General features: G+C 26.7%; 1 protein-coding gene across 4 annotated transcripts in view; it reads right to left on the bottom strand.

Moving 5' to 3' along the window:
* Nucleotides 1-13,390, bottom strand: part of SSX2IP (SSX family member 2 interacting protein) — a 69,838-nt gene that overhangs the window by 42,386 nt on the left and 14,062 nt on the right. For 3 of the 4 annotated variants that reach the window (XM_031969402.1, XM_031969399.1, XM_031969401.1), the window contains exon 2: nt 4,466-4,522. The exons of the other annotated variant lie outside the window; for it this stretch is intronic. The gene's annotated coding sequence lies outside the window, so the exon portion shown is untranslated. The remainder of the gene's footprint in view (nt 1-4,465; nt 4,523-13,390) is intronic. 4 annotated transcript variants of the gene reach the window in all.

Raw genomic sequence — 13,390 nt, 5'->3', positions numbered from 1 at the left:
AAAAAAAAAAAAAAGCAGGGGTAGCAATCTTGAGACAAAGCTAAAGCAAAAATAGATCTGATTAAAAGGGATAAGGAATGAAACTACTACATCTTGCTTAAAGGGTACCATAGATAATGAAGTAATGTCAACATATATGCACCAGGGATGCTATATGGTATAGTATCCAAATTCTTAGAGAAGTTAAGTTACAGAAGGAAATAGAAAACAAAACCATACTATAGTAGGGGAACTCAACATTCCCCTCTCATAACTAGATGAATGTAACTACAAAACATACAAGGAGGAAGGTAAGGAGGTAAAGAGAATTTTTAGAAAAATTAAGATGATAGATAGATCTCTAGAGAAAACTGAATGGGGATATAAAGAAATATACTTTTTCTCAGTGGTACAAGGTACTTGCACAAAAAGTGACCATGTATGAGGGCATAAAAAAATCTCACAATCAAATGAAGAAAAGCAGAAATATTAGAGGCATCCTTTTCAGATCAGGGTAAAATAAAAATTACATGTAATAAAGGAAAGGGTGGAAGTGAACATTGCTTAAACCTGGAATAATTAATGTACACACTCAGCAGGAAAGAAAAGGAAATGATCAAGGAAAGATAAAACTAAATATTAAGTGGAAACTATAATCTTATACTAAAGAATGAGTGGGTAAAACCACAAATCATAGAAATGATCAATAACTATTCACAAGAGAAAAACAACCATAAAATAAATACCAAAATTTTTGGGATGCAGCTAAAACAATTCTTAGGGGAAATTTTATATCACTTACAGGAATAAAATAGAGAAAGAAGAGATCCAATGAATTGGACATGTAACTAAAAAAGCTAGAAGAATAAATTTTAAAATCCCCAATTATATATCAAATTAGAAATTCTGAAAAATCAAAGGAGAGATTAATAAAATTGAAAGAAAGTTACTGAAATAAAACTAAGAACTTATGAGAAACACAATAAATAAAATAAACCTTTGGTAATTTTTGGTCTTAAAATTACCAGTATCAAAAATGAAAAAGGCTAATTCACCACCAATGAAGAGTAAATTAAAGCAATAATAAAGGAGCTGTTTTGCCAAACTGTATGCCAATAAATCTGACAATCTAAATGAAACAAACATTTAAAAAATATAAATTGCTCAGATAGAATAAAAAACAACCCCATTTTAGAAAAAGAAATTGCACAAGCAAGCCATCAATGAACTCCCTTAAAAAAATTTTTTAACAAATGAATTCTACCCAAATCTTTAAAGAGCAATTCATTCCAATACGATATATAACTGAAGAAAACCTACCAAATTCCCTTTATGTCACTAATAATATAGTGATACCTAAACAAGGAAAAACCCAGAGAAAGAAAATTACAGACCAATTTCCCTAATGAATATGAAAAAAATTAAATATTAGAAAAGAGATGAAAGCAATTGATTCCAAGGACAACACTATCATTAGGTGGGGTTTATACCAGGAATGCAGGGAGGTTCAGTATCAGGAAAACTAACAGCACAATAGATCCTCTATCAAAGGGAAAAAAAACTTACACATATTATATGATTTAACTCAATTGAGGTAGAAAAAGCTTTTGACAAAATACAGCGCCTGTTACTATTGAAAACACTACAGAGAGTACGGGAATAAAAGAAATTTTTCTTAAAATGCTAAGCAACTATCTATCTAAAACCATCAGCAAGCATTCTACGTAAAAGCCTTCTCAATAAAATCAGGGATTAAACAAGGATACCCATTATCACCACTATTATTCATTACTATAAGAAACGTTGGCTTTAGCAGCTTTAGCAGTAAGAAGAAAAAGGAATTGAAGAAATTAGAATAAGCAAGGAAAAAATAAAACTTATCCCTCTTTGAATATGATATGACTGCTCAGAGAATCCTAGAAGAATAAATTAAAAATTTACTTGAAATAATTAACTTTATTTAGCAAAGCTGCAGGATTATTAAAAAAAAAAAAAAACAAAAAAAATTAACATCTCTGTATATTACCAACAACAATAAAAAATAATTAAGTTATATAAAATATTTAGAAGTCTACTTGATAAGACAAACAGGAACTATATGGACACAATTATAAAATACTTTATTCATATAAACAGTCAGATCTAAACAACTAAAAAAATGGAGAGCAGAACCAATGACAATTATAACTAAAGTAAATTCACTTATTCAGTGCCATACCAATTAAACTACCAAAAATATTTTTAAAGAGAAAAAATATAAAATTCATCTGAAAGAACAAAAAGGTCAAGAATATCAAGGGAATCAATGGAGAAAAAAATGAAAAGAACATGGTCTAGTCATACCAGATCTAAAACTGCATTATAAAGTAACAGTCATCAAAACTGTTTAGTACTATCTAAGAAATAGTATTCCACTGTTTCATAAATCCAAAGATTCCAGCTTTTAGGATAAGAATTCATCAACTGACAAAAAGTGTTAGGAAACCTGGAAAATAGTATGTCGGAAACTAAGCACAGATCAACATCTCACACTCTATACACCAAGATGAAGGCAAAATTGGTGCACAATTTAGATATAGGATGACAATTTAATCAAATGAGGAGGAACAGGTAAACTGTCAGATCTACAAAAAAGAGAAGAATTTATAATCAAACAAGAAATAGAGAACATGATGAAATGCAAAATGGCTAATTTGATGACATTAAATTAAAAGTTTTTTGCACAAACAAAACCCATACAACCAAGAAGAAGAAAGCAGAAAACTGGGATAAAACTTTTATAGCCAGTGTTTCTAATAAAGGTCTCATTTCTAAAATAGAGTATTCAGTCAAATTTATAAAAAATACAAGTCATTTGCCAATTGATTAATGGTCAAAGAATATGAACAGGCAGTTTTCAGATGAAGAAATTAAAGCTAACTAACTATAGTCAATGAAAAGAATGCTCTAAATTACTATTGATTAGAGAAATGCCAATTAAAATAACTCTGAGGTAGTATCTCACATCTACAAGACTGACTAATGTGACAGAAGAGAAAAATGATAATGTTGGAGAAAATGTGGGAAAATTAGAACCTTAATGCATTGCTGGAGTTGTGAACTAGTCCAATCATCCTGGAAAGCAATTTGAACTATGCACACATAGAGCTATAAAGTTCTTTTCATACCCTTTGTTTATAAAGAGTTTATAAAACTTTTGCATACCTTTTAATCCAGAAATACCTCCTCTAGGATCTGCATCCCAAAGAGATCATTAAAAGGGGGAAAAGATCCACAAAAAATATTTATAGCAGCTTTGGAAATTGGAAATTGAAGAGATGCCTATCAATTGGGGAATGGCTGAACAAGTTGTGGTACATAAATGTAATTGAATACTATTGTGCTATAAGAAATGATGAGCAAAAGGATTTCAGAAAAACATGGAAGAACTTACATGAACTGATGCCAAGTAAAATGAACATTAGAATCAAAAGAACATTGTATACAGTAAAAGTAATTTTATGTGATAATCAACTATGATAGACTTAGCTCTTTCCAATGATCTAAGACAATTTCAAAAGACTTATGATGGAAAATACTATTCACATCCAGAGAAAGAAGTATGGAGTTCTGAACATAGGTCAAAGAATACCATCTCACTTTTGGGGATTTTTTCCTTTCCTGTGGTCTTTCCATTTTGTTCTGATTCTTCTTTCACAACATGATTATAATGTGGAAATATGGTTAACATGACAATATATATATAACCTAAGTAAGGCTGCTTGATTGTCTTGGGGAGGGAAAAGAGAAAGAAGGGAGAAAAATTTGGAACTCAAAATCTTATAAAAATTATGTTGAAAACTATTTTTGCATGTAATTGGAAAAAATTAAAATACTATTAAACAGGGGAAAAAAGAATTATCTAATGTAATTTTTTAAATGAGGCTAAATGCATTATCTTGCAATTAGTTTCCAAGTATAAGTGATTGACACTAGGAAAAATGGAAATTTATTAGTCAAATTTCAACAACTATAGTTAGTGAAAGGGCATCACAAATTAATAAATGAAGTCAATGATGTACTACATTTTTTCAGCTAGAACCACAACTAAGTATCAAATCTAATTTAAAATGTTAAACCAAGATTTTCAAAACTGTATTAGGCACATTCAACCACATTAACAAAACCCACCAAAAATTATTGATAATGCATTTTTGAAAATAAAAGTGTGAGTGTATATTTGTGTGTGTGTGAGAGAGAGAGAGACAGAGAGAGAGAGAGAGAGAGAGACAGACAGACAGACAAAAACCAACATATATATTGGGGATGTGTGCTCAAAAAATTTTTGACAGGGGTAGTGGCACAATAAGAAAATAAAAGACCACTTCTATAAAATGAGGAAAACTAGACATTTTCCATGTCTAGAAAGAGCAAGCCAATACATTTAGTTTATCATATATTTAAAATGAATAAAATATTCATAAAATTCCTTGTCTTTTAAACTTACCTGAACTTGGTTTTTTCTTATATCTATAAATTCAGAAATGATGTCTCCACAGTAGTTCTGTTAAAAGAGGGGGGGGGGGGGGGAATCAAATTGCAGAACATTCCGAGCACTACTATTTGAAATGCTTTTTTATACTATATTCTTGTACAAATTGCCCTTTGAAAGCCAAAAATCTATTTTGGCTTCTCAAATGTTTCACATACTAACAGTATTAAAAAAAAAATATCTGTTGTTAAAAGGTGCAACTCTATTGTATTAAGGTTTCTATTAAAAGAAAATTTATAACTGAGTCCTTCCTAAAAGGGGATTAGAAATCAAGGAAGCAAAATGATGTGCTAATTTGTTAATTCAGCTAATATTTCATTCAAAAAGGCAAAATCTAACTTCCAAAGCTAGTCATTTTGAATTAATCTTTAGCCAACTTCAATAAACTCTGAACAAAAGAAAATAATGCTTTAAAAAGTTCACACTGCTACAAATTCATTCTGTCCTAAAAACTTAAGAAAAAATTGTAAAACTAAGTACATTATATTAAGTATTTGTCATCTATAATTTTCTTTTTAAGTAATGATGGATGTTATCCATATTAATTCGTGTAATGACAAATTATGTTATAATATTTCACTATTATATTCTCCTTAGAAGCTCAAAATTCTTTTTACTGAAACTTAATTCAAAAAGAACAAAAAAATCTCAGCTTTAAAAAGTTCACATTGCCATAATCATGTTGCCCTAAAAGTTTCTATATAAAAAGAATCACATTGTATTAGGCATTTGTTAGATAGGGTTTTCTTTTCAAGAAGGTGATGGAGATATGTATGTTTCTGTAATAATTACATATGCTTATTTATATATATATAATAAATTTTATCAGATTTTTATAAAGCTCTTTATCTCAAGATTCATTACAACAGAATTCAAACTTAAAAAAAAAAAACCTCTCCTTTAAAAAGTTCATATTGATACAAAATCATTTTATCCTAAAAGTTATAGCTTCAGGAAAATTAATCATATTATAATATACATCTTTACATATAATTTAATTTGTATGGGAATGATGGTTTTATGAATACATATAAAACAAAATTCTTGTTATAACAGAAGAATCTTAGAAGCCCAAGATACATATTACAACACTTCACATACATAAAAAAAAGTCCTTTAAAAGTTCACTTTCACAAAATGAACAAAAGTTCATTTTATCCTCGAAGCTTCAGAATACTGTAAAAAGTAATTACAAGTGGCATTAGACATTTTTTTCCCCAAAGACATGATAGCTTTATACACATTCAAATACACACACATATATATGCCAAATCCATGAAATAACAAATCTTGTCATAGATTTCTATTATTTTTTTCTCCTTAGAAGCTGAAAATCCATTTAATTGTACAAGAATAAAGTTCACACTGCTACAAAATCATTTTATCCTAAAAGCTTCAAAAGAAATACTTTAAAACTAATTACATTATATTAGACATTTGTTTTTTTATCATTTTATTTGCAAGGACATGATATATAGCTATATAATTACATATATATGCTAATTCATGTAGTAACAAATATTATACTAATTATTATATTCCATTAGAACATAACTCAAAACAAATAAAATATCTCCTTTAAAAGTTTCTATTACCACAAAATCACTTTATCCTAAAAGTTTCAGAATACTGTAAAACTAATGATATTACATTAGACAATTATTATATGTAATTTTATTTGCAAAGGCAGGATATGGGTGTATATACACACATGCACATATTTAAACATATATATATATAAAATGCATCCAATAACATATCTCCCAATAATAGGCTTCTATTATATTGTCCTTAGCTCAAATTCCAAAAAAAAGAAAAAGAAAAAGAAAGAAAGAAAATTCTCCACTTTTAAAAGTTCACACTACCACAAAATCATTTTACCCTATAAGCTTCAAAAGAAATTGTAAAATTCTTCACATGCGACATGTTATATGTGATTTTATCTGCTGGTACATGATTGGTTATAAACATGTATATGTGTATATATACATACACAATCATATATATATATATATATATATATATATACATACATAACTAATGCAAAAAGAAATCTTGATATAAAAGAGAAAATTTACTATTTCATAATTCAAACCAAAAACAAAACTACTAAAAAAAAAACTCCTTTAAAATGTCCATAATGCCACAAAACCATTTTATACTAAAAACTTCAGGGAAAAATATTTAGATAACTGTTATACATAATTTCATTTTTAAAAGCATGATTGCATAGATATATATATATGTATGTGTATATATATATATATACACAAATACACTCATATGCAATTTGTATAACAAATTTTGTTATACTAAATTTGATATTTTCCTATCTCCAATACTCAAAATTTACTATATTAAAAGAGAATTCAAACCTGAAAGACTTCTTTAAAAAATTAACACTGCCACAAAATTTTATTCTTCAGAAGAAATACCAGAAAACTAATCACATTATATTAGACATTTGTTTTATATAATTTTAATTACAAGGGCACAATGTTTATATAAAGAGATATACTAATTCACGAAACCACAATTTTTGTTATAAAAAATTCTATTATTATATTCTTCTTTACTCAACATCCATTATAATTTAACTCAAACAAAAAATGTTTTTACAAGTTCACACTGCCACAAAATCATTGTCCTAAAAGCTTCAGAAGAGATGCTGTGAAATTAATCACATTATACTAGAAATGTTATATAGATTTATTTTGCAAGAGAATAATGGTGTGTGTAAATAAATATATCTACATACACAAATTCAAGTTAACAAATCTTGAGATAAGATTCTATTATATTGTCTTTAGAAATGCAAGGTTCATTATATTATACAACATAATTCAAAATTTAAAAAAAAAAAACCCTTTCCTTTAAAAAGTTCATACTTGCCACAAAAAGCTTCAGAAGAAATATTGTAAAATGAATCCTATTATATTGGAATATATATTATTTGCAAAACAATTTAATAAACACATGTATAAATTTATATATACATACATGCTAATTTATAACAAAATCATATTATAATAAGGGTTCTACAATTATATTCTCCTTAGTTCAAGATTCATTATGATACAATACATTTTTTTTTGCTTTAAAAAGATCAAATGCTACAAAATAATTTTGTCTCAAAAGCTTCAGAAGAAATAAACTAGTTACATTAATATTAGATATTTGTTTTAAGTTCATTTGAAAGAAAGTAAATGACATGTTACCTATATACAGTCTCTCTCTCTGTGGGAATACATACATACACATGTATAAACTAATTCATGTAAAAACAAATCTTTTTAATAAGATCCTATTATTCTTAGAAGTTCAAGATTCACTACAGCATAATTCAAACAAAAGAAAAAATATCTTTAAAAAATTCACATTAACACTAAATCATTCTTTAAGCTTCAGAATACTGCAAAACTAATCACAATATAATTCCATTATAGTAGGAATTTACCTTATTTAATTTTATTTGTGAGGAACATGATGGTATGATATATAAATCCATACATATACATACTAATTCATGTTAATAATAAATCTTGTTATAATAGGGTTCTATTACAATTCTACTTAAAAGCTCAAAATTCATTATCACAACATAATTCAAACAAAAATGTTTTTAAAAGAAAAAATATCTTCTTTAAAAAATTCGCACTGACAATAAATCATTCTTTTTAAGCTTCAGAAAACTGCAAAACTAATCACAATATAACTGACATTATAGTAGGAGTTTATCTTATATAATTTTATTTGTGAGGAACATGATGGTATGATATATAAATCCATACATATGCATACTAATTCATGTTAATAATAAATCTTGTTATAATAGGGTTCTGTTACAATTCTAATTAAAAGCTCAAAATTCATTTTCACCACATAATTCAAACAAAAATGTTTTTAAAAGAAAAAATATCTTCTTTAAAAAATTCACACTGACACTAAATCATTCTTTAAGCTTCAGAAAACTGCAAAACTAATTACAATATAATTGACATTATATTAGGAGTTTACCTTATATAATTTATTTGTGAGGAACATGATGGTATGATATATAAATCCATACATATGCATACTAATTCATGTTAATAATAAATCTTGTTATAATAGGGTTCTATTACAATTCTAATTAAAAGCTCAAAATTCATTTTCACCACATAATTCAAACAAAAATGTTTTTAAAAGAAAAAATATCTTCTTTAAAAAATTCACACTGACACTAAATCATTCTTTAAGCTTCAGAAAACTGCAAAACTAATCACAATATAATTGACATTATATTAGGAGTTTACCTTATGTAATTTTATTTGTGAGGAACATGATGGTATGATATATAAATCCATACATATGCATACTAATTCATGTCAATAATAAATCTTGTTATAATAGGGTTCTATTACATTCTACTTAAAAGCTCAAAATTCATTATCATAACATAATTCAAACAAAAATGTTTTTAAAAGAAAAAATATCTTCTTTAAAAAATTCACACTGACACTAAAACATTCTTTAAGCTTCAGAAAACTGCAAAACTAATCACAATATAATTGACATTATATATTAGGAGTTTACCTTATGTAATTTTATTTGTGAGGAACATGATGGTATGATATATAAATCCATACATATGCATACTAATTCATGTCAATAATAAATCTTGTTATAATAGGGTTCTATTACATTCTACTTAAAAGCTCATAATTCATTATCACAACATAATTCAAACAAAAATGTTTTTATAAATTCACTGTGCTACAAAATCATTTTATCCAAAAAGCTTAAGAAAATCTATTAAACTCATTGTTAATTTGAGTATTTTTCTTTACAAAAGAATTATGTATAATATACATAAACACATTCTAATTCATCTAACAATAAATCTTGAAGCTCAAGATTCATTATAACAAATTTAAACAAAAGACAAAATGTTTTAAAAAGCTCCCATTGACAAATATATTGTCAAAAACTACAAGAAAAACTTCAAAGCTAATCATACATTGTAATATGCATTTGTTTTATATACTTGCAAAGGAATGATGGTATGTGTTTATGTATAATCATGTTTGCATGCACACACATATATATTAATTCATTTTAATAACAAATCTTGTTAGAGTACTATTATATTAAATTTTAAAAGGCAACTATAATTATTACATACTTTGAACCAAAAAAAATTCTGCTTTAAAAAGTTAACACTGACACAAAATCTTTTTGTCCTAAAAAAGCTTCCAAAGAAATAATATTTTTTTAAAAAGAGAAGTCTCATTTTATTAGGCATTGGTTATATATCATTTTATTTGCAAAAAGCATGATGGTGTATATAAAATTTATATTCTAATTCAAATTAATAAATCATGTTACAATAGTTTTTACTAAATCTGTTAAAAGCTCAATATTTATTAAAACATTTCAAACCAAAAAAACTTTTAAAACTTAATGTTGCCACAAAATTATTTTGTCCAAAAAGCTTCAATATAATGTATATATAAAAAAAAAAACAACAACCTAATCACATTAGACATTTCTTATACATGATTTTATTTTCAAAGAAAAGGTGGTATGTATACACATATGTATATCCTAATTCAAGTTAATAAATCTCATTATAATAATACTGTATTCTACTGAAAAGATTCATATTATGAAATAATTTAAACAAAAACAAAAATATCAGTGCTTTACAAGGTTAATACTGCCACAAAATCATTTTGTCCTAAAAGCTTCAGAATATCAAAACAAACAAACAAACAAAAAACCCTAATCATACTACACTAGACATTTGTTATACATACCTGTATTTGCAAAGGCAAGATGGTATATGTGTGTGTGTGTGCGTGTGTATTTATACACATATATTCATATACTAATTCAAGTTAATGAATTTCATTATAAGTTCTACTGTATTCTACTAAAAAGATCAAGATTCATTATATTATAAAATAATTCAAACAAACAAAAAATCAAGTGCTTTAAAAACTTAATACTGCCAAAAATCATTTTGCCCTAAAAACTTCAGAGAAATAAAGGTTTTTAAAAAAAAACTAGTTACATTATATTAGGTATTTGTTATATATAAAATTTTATTTGCAAAGGCATGATGGTATTTCTGTATGTAAATATATACACACATAATATATTTATGATGCTAATAACAAATCATATCACAATAGTCTAATTATATTCTACCTTAAAAGCTCAAGCTTCATTAAAACAATTATAAAAAAATCTGTTCCAGAAGAAATAAAAAAGCTATTATATTACATTATATTAAGCAACTATTATATAAAATCTTATTTGCAAGAGCATGATGCAGTGTTTATACATACACACATTTACATAAATGTGTAAATATATACTAATTATTGCAAAAATAAATCTTGTTACAATAGGGTTTTTATTGTTAAAGTCTACTTAGAACTCAAGATTCATTATAACATAATTCAAACAAACCAAAAAAGTCTCCTTTAAAGTGACCAGAGCCAAAAAATCATTTTGCCCTAAAAGCTTCAGAAGAAATACTGCAAAAACTATCATATTAAGCTTTTGTTATGTATAATTTTATTTAAGGGACATGATGCTGTATATAAGTGCATACATAAATGTATTATAAACATATTCATGTTATAAAAAATATTATTATAAGAGTTTCATTATATTTGCCTTAGGAACTCAAAATTCATTATTTTATAAAATAATTTAAACAAAAATCTACTTTAAAAAATATACTGCAAAAAAATTTTGTCCTAAAAGCTTCAGAATCTTAAAAAAAAAAACCCTAAACAATTAGTCTTTTTTATTATGTAATTTTATTTTCAGACATGATTAGTGTTTGTATTTATAAATAAATATATATTCACAATTCAGGTTAATAAAAAATCTTGTCAAGTTTTATTATATTCTTTTTAAAAGCCCAAGTAGAAAAAAGAATCTGTTCCAAAAGGAATGATGTAAAAAGGACTAGTCACATTATATTAGGCATTTCTTATATAAAATTTTATTTGCAAAAACATGATGCTATGTGATTGATATATATATAAACAACATACATTAAATTTACACATACATACCAATTTGTGTAATAACAAATCTTGCTACAAGTTCTATTATTGTATTCTACTTACAAGTTCAAGATCCATTACAATATAAGCAAAAATCTCTCCTTTAAAAAATTTACCAGAGCTACATCATTTTGCCCTAAAAACTTCAGAAAAAAAAATACTGTAAAACTAATCACATTATATCAAGCATGATATATGTAATTTTAAGCATGATATATGTAATTTTATTTGCAAAGCTATAGTGGTGTATATATATGTGTGTGTGTACATACACACATACATACATTAATTAAATAACAAATATTACACAGTTCTAATATATTCTCCTTAGGTATTGAAGATTCACTATTATAAAATGATTCAAACAAAAAAGAAGACATCGTCTACTTTAAAAAATATTTTAAAGAAGAAATATTGTAAAATTAATCACATCATATCATGAATTCATCATATATCTGTATATGTGTGTATATTATTTGCAAGGGCATGGCATATACTACTTAAGTAATCGTTTGTTATAATGGAGCTCTAATATCATATTCTCCTTACAATCTTAAGATATTTTTCAAACAATTTAACAACAAAAAAATTCTCTGCTTTAAAAAAAGTTTTAACACTGCCACAAATTCATTTTGTCCTAAAAGCTTCATTAGAAATACTGTAAGACTAATAGGCATCTGGTCAAGATTAAGGTGATTATCTTTTTTTTTTTTTAAAGGTAAATTTGAAAATGACAAAACAAAAATGAAAAAAATCTTTAACAATCCAAAATTCTCCTTTATAAAAAATAAATCACTTCTTTTATCTGACTCACACACAGGTGGGAAGACCAAGCTAACTTTTTTCTTATGCTTAAAATGTCAATAAAGGAAGGAAAACCCACCTACCCCCCCCCCCAAAAAAATTATGAAATAAACAGGTATCCTTTTTCTCTTGTAGTCCCAACGGCAAAGGAAAGGTTTTGTGCAGACAGCCTCACAGCACAGCGTTCTCATAACCTTTTAAGCTCCAAAGCACTTTTCCACACAGCTTCAAATCACTGATATAGACCAGAAATACCTTACTGATTACTTTAAGTCCATCTTTGTAGGGTTTTTCAGAGTATACTATTCACTCCCCTTTATAAAATTCCTTTAACATTTATTTCAGAGTAAAAGACACATGAAATGAACAATGGTTACAAAAGTTGTGGATATTTGGGCCACCTCTTCTCAAAAAATACTGGATTAAAAAAAAAAAAATTAGCACCAATTTTGGGTAAAAAAAATTTACAAGTAACTTCCAAAAGTTAAGATAGTGGGCAAAATAAACTGGAAAAGTATTTGTTTTTGAAATTACCCAAGGGGATATATCCCCAAAAATCCCAAGATTTGTTGGCACTAAATACATGAATTTTAGCAAGAATGGGAAGAATGACAGGTAAAGGTTAATGATTAAGTCAGATCTTCTATACAGAAGATACGATTCCTCAGGATTATGAGACACACACACACATCCCTTTCCACCTTCCTTTTAAAATGAGAACTCTCAAGATAGGGACTGTCTTGCTTTTTAATTTGTATATCCAGGACTTGAAATATAGTAAGTGCTTAAAAAATGAATTTTAATTAATACATAAGACATAAGTCAACATGCTATGTGAGTACAAATAAACACATGAATAAAAATTACTCTGGCACCTTCCTCTTGGACTGAGACCCCCCCACCCCTAAGGCGGAGAGATCTTATCTCAGTTTCTCCAAAAGAATATAGTGCACCATAAGGGGTTACTGAGACTCAGAAAATATTTGTTGAAAGAAAATAAACAAAACATTCC

Source organism: Sarcophilus harrisii, chromosome 4 (assembly GCF_902635505.1).
Source record: "Sarcophilus harrisii chromosome 4, mSarHar1.11, whole genome shotgun sequence".
NCBI classification, from domain to species: Eukaryota; Metazoa; Chordata; class Mammalia; order Dasyuromorphia; family Dasyuridae; genus Sarcophilus; species Sarcophilus harrisii.
Note: the sequence above shows the minus strand (reverse complement) of the source record. Positions and strands in the feature narration are given on the sequence as shown.